The sequence below is a fragment of the Crocodylus porosus genome, unplaced genomic scaffold, assembly GCF_001723895.1.
Source record: "Crocodylus porosus isolate Cpor-Errol unplaced genomic scaffold, CroPor_comp1, whole genome shotgun sequence".
Lineage (NCBI taxonomy): Eukaryota > Metazoa > Chordata > Crocodylia > Crocodylidae > Crocodylus > Crocodylus porosus.
The window spans coordinates 2,352,811-2,363,019 of record NW_017728886.1 but is presented as its reverse complement, the minus strand read 5'-3'; positions in this window follow the sequence as shown (position 1 = coordinate 2,363,019).

Below are 10,209 nucleotides of genomic sequence, written 5' to 3'. Positions count from 1 at the left end.
GGGCGCAGGGAGGTGGGCGGCTCAACGCAGGAGCGCCTCCTACTGGCCCGCCACACCATCACCTCTGTGATAGGGGCTGTTTTTTGGGGTGGGAGGCTTTCAAGCTGGGCATGGACCATCTTGATATTCACTGGGTCAAAAAGAGAGACAAATTCTCTACCTCCAGGTGTTTTACAGAGAGCCTCAGCATCTCACCGGGGGTTGTGGGTTCTTTGACAAGGACCCAGTGCCACTGCCTGGCTTCCCTTGTGAAACCTGGGAAAACTTCAAGCATTTCTGTTGATTTTTTACCCTGATAATGGTACTAACAGATATAGCCAAGCTCAGCATGTTAGCTCTGCTCTCCAAAACATATGATGTCTTAATCTGATATGACCACCACGACTTGGGGCCTGAAGACAGCTCTCAAAAGAAAGTGCATCCCTTCATCCATACAACTTTGCTAACTGCAGCCTAATGGCCTGATAAATGAAGCCACCCACTGAGAATTCCCATTAGCTGCTGGGAGTAGACGTCCAGCTGGAAGCAAGGGGCATGGGGTTGTTTAAAAAAACCCCACAAACTAATGGCAGTACACAGCAGGCCCAGGCTCTGATCTAAGTGCCAAATGATATCAAGTGAGGATGTGCTGAGATGCAGGCCAGTATTTCACATCAAACACTGGGCACTGGATTTCAACATCTTGTTTTGAAGCAATGGGAAAATATCTGCAGCATTAAAGTGAGTACTTCCCAAATGTATCCCTTTCTCCCCAGGGTAAATGATAATAGATTTCACCTCCTGCTGGCATCCTACTATATCTGCAATGAGGTAGCACAAAAAACACAAGGCCTAATAATTCCTTATTTAGTATTTGTATCATTGTAGCACCAAAACAGCTTTAGCCATTGAGCAGTGATCACATATAATAGGTGCTGTGTGTAGAACCAAAGAGTATTTTCTTTCCCAAAGAGCTTGCAATCTAAGTAAGCTGATCCTAATAGGAAAGATAGTTATCTGTATTAGTCTGCAGTCAGGCAGGAGGAAGGGCAGGGTGCCACACGTGTGTTTTTAGACATTACTTTACCCACAAGTGAAATGCTGTTAAGATGGGAGTGTCTGCACATGAAAGCAGGAAAAGACAAGCTCAGTGGGCTCTGAACATCTCAGACTTGTAGCTCTTTGGACAAGGAATATCTCCGACTGCTGTTAGGCAGCTTGCATTGTGTTAACATCAGCCTGCTTCATGGGGCCAATACAAGCAATTTGAGGTCCCCCAAAATCCCAGCATGCAACACTCCCACTCTTCCCACCCACCATGGATAATCTGTCCTCCTGCACTCTACTGCCTTGGTCTGATGGAGATCTTGGGGGTCTGGAAAGCTTGGGGGAGTCAGGGAGCCATGAGAGATCTGGCATTTGTGGGGAGACTGACAGCCAGGCAGATTTGACAGCTTCTAGCCATGCCTCTGCTCACCAGCCGGCCAGCACATCTGCGTGGGTATTAATCCTTAACGTGCAGCTGATCACAGCACATGCTAACTTTAAAACTGCATAGCATTCCATGGAGTTAGCATATTCAAATTGTCATGTCAGACCACACCCGCAGAGACTGACTTCTTCAGAAAGTGCCACCCTGCCCTGCCTTCTGCCTTATTCTAATACGTTTTCCATTTCTCCTTGCAATGAATGACTCTCTGATCAGCCTGGGCATTGATACACATGTTCTGGGAGTGTGGCGGGGAGGTGCACTTTAATTAGCACGACTTTGAGAGCTGCTCTAATGAGCTTTAGTCAAAGCGCCCCTGCCATTTTTCAGCACGGGAACACTGATACATGTGATGCTGAAATCTGCTGGAGTGTGGTACTTACCATGCTCCAGCAAATTTGATAAATCAGGTCTGCTCCAACCGCAATTACAGTTTATCAAAGCACCTTCGCTGCACATGTATATGTGCCCTATTTAGAGTCTACAAACAAAGCTTTAGTTAAAGCACCCCCATTGCCAGTTTTTGGTGCGGGGATGCTGATGCACATGATGCTGGAGTCTGATGGAGTTTGGTAATTACACCGCTCCAGCAGATTCAATTAATTGAGTCTGCTCTGATACACTGTAATTATGGCACATAAATACCCTCAATTTCCCTCTCCACACGTACACATTTTGCCCCTCTAGTTTTGCAAAAGGCAGTGTTTTATTCTGAAAAGTGACACCATAAAAATATCAGTGCTAGTTCTCTTGGTTGCAACCCACTGATTCCAGCTGAGATTTGAAAAGTCAAAAAAAAATCAATTTTGAATGGCCAGCTCTTCAAGCTAAACTTGGATTTTGAGAATGGAGCTGGGTTGTTTTCTTTTCAGGCATCGTTCCCCTTTATGGAGCTGTTGCAGGTCACATTATCCCTCAGTGACCCCATGCAGGGCCATTCTGCCTTGAACTCCACTATGTGGGATGTGGTCAGAGCTGTTAACTTCACCTCTGTCATCAGTCCAACTCATCTAATTCCCCATTTTAAAATGATCCTGTTACGTCCAGTTAATCCTCATTGTCAAAATCCTTGCGATTTGTTTGGTGGCAGAATGAAATAAACATGAAGGCCCGGTCCAGACATTACACTTTTACTGGTATGAGTGAATGGAAACTGGTCTATACCCATAACAGAACAGAAGTTCGGCGCACATAGACTGGTTTAAAAAGGGTGAAAGTCAGTCTAAGATTTGCTCCCCCCACACACGAAAGGGTGAACGTGTTTTCTGTTTGCTACTGATCTAAACTGCACCACTTACAGAAAACCACATAACTTGGACTGATTCCGCAACAGGGTTTTTGAACCTAGCTGCAAAAGGAGAAGTATGATTATTCCTACTGCTGACACAATATAACACCATGTTTAACCTAGATAGCATAACAAGTGGCCATCAAAAAGATTACACATGATTTTGAAGCAGCCAAATGTTTCAGAATAAGGTGAGGATCTGAAAAGATTGAGAGCAAGCTGAGGGATGAGATGATAAGGCAGCTGAGAGAGAACTGTGGGAACTATTGGAAATGACAGCGGCAAATAGACGAGTTCAGTGATGCACAAATTATAGGCATGTGGAGTAAGGTGTATTTGTAAAATCTGTAAAGTGGATGTGGAAGAGGGGTGGAAAGCAAAAGAACTAGAGATGTCACCTAACTCTGCAAATTGACAATATCTCTGTTCAAGACAAGGGGGTTAAGCCCAGGTAACACCAATGTGAGAGATACTTATTATGAAGGACTATGAACCAGTTTCATTGCTGTACTGGTGCAGACACCCAGGCATAACAGTCCACACTTCCTCCTTCCAGGAACTCCAGGGACCAATGAAGCGAAGGCTTATCTAAGGATGCACCACTAAAGCTGCAGCTCTGCTTGAATGGGAGCTTGCAGGGGTGTAGAATAACTGAGACACAGATGTCCCTTGCCCACACCCCATCCATCCCGCATATATTGTCCTTCTGTTTTGCCCTGGTACCTCCCAGAATGACTTGTGTCCATAAATCACTGTATAAGAGCTGATCATGCACCTGAATTTAGGGGACTCCGAAATCCGTTAAGTTCTTTGAGGGGGCTTTCTGGTAGGGGTGTGTGAAATGGGCCGTATTCGATTTGGATTCAGATTCAGCCCGAATCGGGGACAGTGATTTGATTCATTGATTCAGATCACTGACTCTGATTCAACTCAGCCAAATCTGAAGTTTCGATGCTGATTCAGAGAATCAGTGATTCAGCCATAGCCACAGCTTTAAATGTTTTTTCTACATACCCTGAGGTACCAGCACGGCTCACAAATGCTACGATGCTGAGGTGGATGGGACGTCCCACAGGAGTGCTGGGGAGCCCCCCACATGCTCAGCAGCAAACCCAGAAGTGGACTGAAAATACTTCGGGTCCACTTCCAGGTCCGCCAGGGAGTGTGCAAGGGCTCCCTCCCAGCGCCCCCCCCCGACTTGGCAATCGGCTGCATGGGGACCCCGGGTACCCCACCAGACCCAGGAGGCACCAGTCACCGAGCCATAGAGGGGGACCGGGTGGGCCTCCAGCATACTCCCCAGCAGACCCAGAAGTGGACTGGAAGTGCTTCTGGTCCGCTTCTGGGTCTGCTGCCAAGCACGCTGGGGACCCCCCCCTCCCTCCCGCACTCCTGTGGGACACCCCATCCTCCCCAAGATCGCAGCATTGAGGAGCTGCCTCAATGCTAGTGGTATGTAAAATAAACATTTAAAGCTGTGTCTATGTCCGAATCTTTCTGAATCTCTCCAAATCAGTTTGGAGGAATTAAAGGGTCTGCAGATTCGATTTGGAGATTTGGCCACTGAATCGGACCAAATCTGCACCGAATTGAACTGGGGACTGAAGCTTCACATGGCCCTACTTTCTGGCCCTTCTGTCTGTCTAGGCCCTCACAGCAATTAGGAGGATTTATCAGGACAGACTGCAGCCTGCAAGAGTCATTGCAGCCACAGTGGGTCTTCTTCATGCATCTGGTAAGAAAGATGCTTCATAGCAGGCTGGCTTGGATTTACAGCTTGTTATGCCAGGCTTGGGAGACAGAAAAGAGTCAGCTTGTTATGCCAGGCTTGGGAGTCAGGTATGCAGGAAGCTAGCCAATATGGGTCAGCAGCTGGCACACAGGTTCAGTTTTTGTTATATAAAGGAGAATTTGGTCAAAGGGGAACAAAATGAAAGGATAAAACAATTACATGTCCAAGGCAAACAGATAGTGAGCCCAGTTAGAATAGTTGATCCTGCTGTGGCCAGCTCTGGGTGGTACCAAGCAATGGGAGTGGGCTGACAGCAAGGTCTGGAAATGGGAATTTTGCAGGATGATCTCTCAGAACGCAGTGGAATGGTAAGACAATTAGGAACATGTAAGACCTAGTTCATTAAACATATACCTGCTGCTTCCAAATGACTAAGCCGTCTCAAAGTCAAGGAGATGTTTGCACATCATCTGATCATGTATGCGTGTACGTCAGCTAAGACACTGCAATATCTCTTTAGTCACCTTCATTCCTGGAAATAACAGTTCAGCTGACTGAGTTTATTTTTCTTTTATGGAATCTTTTATCCAGGATTCAGTGAATCAACACATGGGGTAAATAATTAGTTACCAACTTATATCCACTTCTGCTTACTTGTCAGTTTGATTTAGGGCCTATTCTTGCTTCTGTTAAAATTAATGGCAGTTTTGATGTTGACCTGTTAGGAACAGGATCAAGCTTTTGGCTTGCAGGCTCCTTGAAGATGAGTCTGAACGCTTTTTTTATACATTTACCTGATGCTCACAAGACCTGAATTTTCACAAGCACACTCTTTTTTTTTCAGGGCAATCTTTTTTTTCTTTGAATGAAAAATGACTTGTTTTGGTCAAAATGGAAAATTCCATGGCAGGTATCTTATGGTGTTTAATTTTTCAGAGTTTTAGTATGAAACAAAAATTCCAGCACAAAGAGAAGAATCCCCCAACCCAACTCTGTTTTTTAACCATAGAAATTTGAATTTGTAAAGTATAAGAGGGGTATCTATATTATTTTAATGAAAAATATGCATGACTTGTTAACTCTTTCTGTCTGTCCTGCCTTGCCATAGTCTGATGACTTACTGGGACTGAAGGAGGTCCATTCTCTTTAGGGACAGGGAAATAAGAAATAGTGTTGGTCGCATAGGCAGGATTTCATAGATTTCATAGACATTTGGGCTGGAAGGGACCCCAGAGGATCACCGAGTCCAGCCCCCTGCCCCAGGATCCCAGCAAGATAAGCATCCAAATGTGTCTTGAAAATGTTCAAAGTGGGTGCTTGAGCTGCCTCTGGCAGCAGTCTATTCCAAAACTTGGGGGCTTGGACAGTAAAGAAGTTCTTCCTTATGTCTAGCCTGAATCAGTCACAGCGGAGTTTGTGACCGTTTGTTCTTGTCATTCCTTGGTGCGCTCTGGTGAATAGTCATCCCCCCAGATCCTGATGAGCACCCCTTGATAAACTTATAAGTGGCCACCAGATCACCCCTGAGCCTGCGCTTTCCAGGCTGAAGAGCACCATGGCTCTCAGCCTCTCATCATAAGGCCTGTTTTCCTGATCTCTGATCATGCGCATGGCTCTTCTCTGGACTCTCTCAAGCTTCTCCACATCCTTTTTGAATTGTGGGGCCCAAAACTGGACGCAGTATTCCAGCTGCGGCCTCACCAAGGCCGAGTACAACACGAGACTGACATCCCGGGATTTGCTTGAGAAGCATCTATGGATGCAAGCCAGTGTTTTGCTCGCTTTACTAGCCGCAGCACCGCATTGAAGGGTCATGTTCATCTTGTGGTCAATTATGAACCCCAAGTCCCTTTCATCTGTAGTGCTAACCAGTGTAGCACTTCTGAGCCTATAAGGATGCTGCAGGTTTTTCCTCCCAAGGTGGAGAACCTTGCATTTTTCAGGGTTGAACACCATCAGGTTCTCGTCTGCCCATTTCATGAGCCTGTCAAGATCTGCCTGGATCACCCTCCTGTCCTCAGGTGTGGATACTTTGCCCCAGAGTTTGGTGTCATCGGCAAACTTGGCCAGTCCGCTTCTGACACCAACGTCCACATCATTGATGAAGATGTTAAACAGTATAGTCCCTAGGACAGAGCCTTCAGGGACCCCACCGGTCACAGCACACCAAGATGATTGGGTCCCATCGACCACTACCCTCTGGGTCCTACCGCGGAGCCAGTTCTCCAGATAGCGGATTGTGGTGAGGTTGAGGCTGCAGTTTGCCAGTTTAGCCAAGCAAAATATTGAGTTCTGTCAACCAATGAATCATGTTACTTTGGAGATGCAATGAAAGTCATAACCTTTTACTGACTTACAGAACATGTAAGTCAGAACATGACTGTAGAGTGACACAACCAGCAAGGTATGCAAACCTGTGACAAGGGCTCTGCTTCTGAAGGCTGAGAGAGAGATGAAATCCCGCTGGCTGTGCTAAGCCAGAGAGGTGGGTAATAGGGCTGTGCAGAGCTTTGGGTGCTGATTCAATTCAGAGGAGATTCGACCCGATTCAGTGGTTGAATCTCCAAATCCGAATCAAACCAGGGGACCGATAAAAAGATCTGAATTGATTCAAAGCTCTCCCAATCATTTCAGAAAAGATTTGGAGAGCTTTGATGATTCAAAGTGTCCCTGCCTGCTGCAGCAGGGCGCTGGAGCCAGACTCGGAGCAGCTAAGTAGAGGGTGGGGGAGGAGAGGCTGGAGGAGTGGGGAGGGGACCATGGGGACCCCTGCCAGGCCCCCTCCTCTGACCCCCATCTGCCCCAGTTTTGGGTGCTTTAAAAAAAAAAACAACCCTACTTACAGGGTGCTGCCAGGCTGGGAGGCAATCCCTGCTGCCCCCCACTACCCCCACTACATGGTGCATGGGGGGCTCTGCTATGAGCTGCTTGACCCCCCAGCCTCTTCCACCCTCTTCATGGCTGCCTTGCTTGCCCCAGATCTGGCCCTTTAAGACCCCCCCCCCGCCAATTCACCAGTTCCTGCAGCAGCCTTGGGGCTTCAGGGGGCTCGTGCAGAGCCCCTCACATAGCACTGGGCAGTGGGGGGCAGTGGGGATCTCCCCCCACTGGGCAGGAGCAGGGAGTCTGGGGTTTGGGGTGGGGGTTCCTTAAAGGGCCAGAGCTGGGGCAGGTGAGGCAGCCATGCGTGGGGGGATGGGACAGCAGGGGGCATCAGGGGGCACATGCAGCATGGGGCAGTGGGGAGCAGTGGGGATTGCCTCCCACTGGGCAGCAGCTGGTAAATTGGGGCTTTTTTTACCCAAGTGCCGGGAGCTGGGGCAGATAGGGTAGCCATTGCCAGCGCTGGGAGTGCAGGCAGGGGATGGGCCTGTGTGATTCTAATTTTTGGCTGATTCAGCAGAAGTTGAATCTCCAAATCAGATTCAGACAACCCGAATCGGGACAGTGATTTGAATCACCAAATCGAATCACTGTTCCCCGAATCGGCCGAATCCGAAGCGAATACTAGCTGCTTCACACAGGCCTAGTGGGTAATGCTGCTAGCATGGATGTTCCTGTAAGTGTTGGTTTTCCACTCTACTATTGGAAGAATAAACCACTGAATTCCAGTGGACTAAGAAAAGCTGGTATATTTGGAAAAGACTGTCTCTGGTCAATGAAACATATCTGCTGGTTACACAGCCTTCCAGAAAAGTAAGTCTCTAATAGGGGCATCATGATTTCAGGCCTATCTGGGGGAAAAAAAAAACTGAAAAAGCTCAGGGATATTATCCAGCCTTGGAGGAACAAAGGTGATAGACCCATCCCTTCAAACCCTGCAGAGATCTGAAGCTCAGCACTATGGGGAACTCTCCTAGAGCAGTGGTTTTCAACCTGTGGTCCACAGAACCTGGGAGTCCCCAAGCTATGTCTAAGAGGTCCACAAAAGGTGACTATGATCAATCAAAAGTATGTGAATACCCACACTTACAATTCAGAGGGGTTCACACTTCTGTTTGAAATTTCCAAAGCGGTCCGCACCTCTATTCACATTTTTTTAAGGTCTGCAAATCAAAAGAGGTCGAAAAACCGCTGTCCTAGAGGGACTGCACAAAGGTTGCTTTGGCGTGCCCTGTGCATTCATGACCCTTTTGAAGAAAAAAATCAGCAAAAATGAAAGTGTGCACTAGCATGGCCTGCGCATTCATGGTGTGAGTTTTGCTGAAACCATCCATAGAACCAAAAATCATTTCCTGACAAATTCTATGTGAGAGCCAGGTCACATAGGTGTCCTCTTAATTACTTGAGCCTTTTTGAATAGAGTGGCATGTAAGTAAATAAATGACTATCCTAGTTTGGGGATTTACCTCTGATTATGTCACAAAATTGTCCTTTTGTGCAGTCTTGATGCCTTTGGACTAAGAACTGTAAGCATAAATAGCCTGGATGGATGATCTTGTCAGGGATAATGCTGACTTCTCTTCCGTCGTAGCATTCTTCCTGATTCCAGACCTGTTGAGGGCCATGCGAGTCCCAGAACCGAACATAGATGACTAACTCCAGACATCGTTCTTCAAATGGGGCACTTTTTTTTTAAAGTCAACCTCTACTTCTTATACAGGTTTTAAAAGGAAAATTAGTTCACAGAATTGTGAAAGTAGTATGATGGTCCTTAGCATTATAAGAAGTCAAATAATCTTCCAAAATGCATAAGGCACGTCCATGCTAGCACCAAACTCTCCAGTTTACTTCTTCCAAAACTCTCCAGTTCTGTTTTTGTCTGGACTTATTAGCCTCTGTTCTTCTGTTTAATAGATACTCTGAACAGGCTTGCTATTTATTAATATCCTCAACTGAAATGATGTTTTGTGCATCACATTTAGATGTATATTTGGATATATATCTCCATCCTTGGAGGTTTTTAAGACCTGGCTAGACAAAGCCGTGGCTTGGATGACCTAGTTGGGGCTGGTCCTGCTTTGAGTAGGGGGTTGGACTAGATGTGACATTCTGAGGTCCCTTCACACCCTCATTTTCTAGGATTTTATGATTCTATGTTAGAAAATTGTTTTCTAGTTAAACAGTTGTGAGGATGAGGACCCACTCGTTTCAGTGGTGACAAAACTCTGCTTAAAAAAAGGATCAGATAAAGGAAAAAGAGCGAGAAAGAGAAAAAAACAAAGCAAAACAAGGCGAGTCTTAGTGCTATTTAATCAATTTATATCCTGTCAGAGCTGTCATTGAGGGCAGGAGCACCAGAGACCATGATCAAAACTGGACTTGCTGTGTTTTCATCAGGGAAACTTTTCGTAACAGAAAGTCACACATAAATTCAGTTAATGCTAACCAGTATAGCTGGCATAACAATTCCTCAGATCATATAATCTGAGCTTGCTTGAAAATAATGAATGGGTTATCTTTTTAAGATGCATTGAAAAAAAAGAAAGAAAAAAAAAGGAAAAGAAAGGACAAACAAAACCTGTGTGGAATCTGTTATCCAGGATTTGGTTAATCAACACATGGGGGCAAATAATTAGCTACTGAGTTATATCCAGTCCTGCTTATTCGGCAGTTTGATTTATGGCCTGCTCCTGCTTCTTTTAAAATTGATGGCAGTTTTGGTGTTGACCTGTTGGGAACAGGATCAAGCTTTTATCTCGCAGATTCCTTGACAATGAGACTGAACGCTTCTTTTATACTAGCAAAGTGCCCATCATAAGTGAAGGGAGGGGAGGGGGA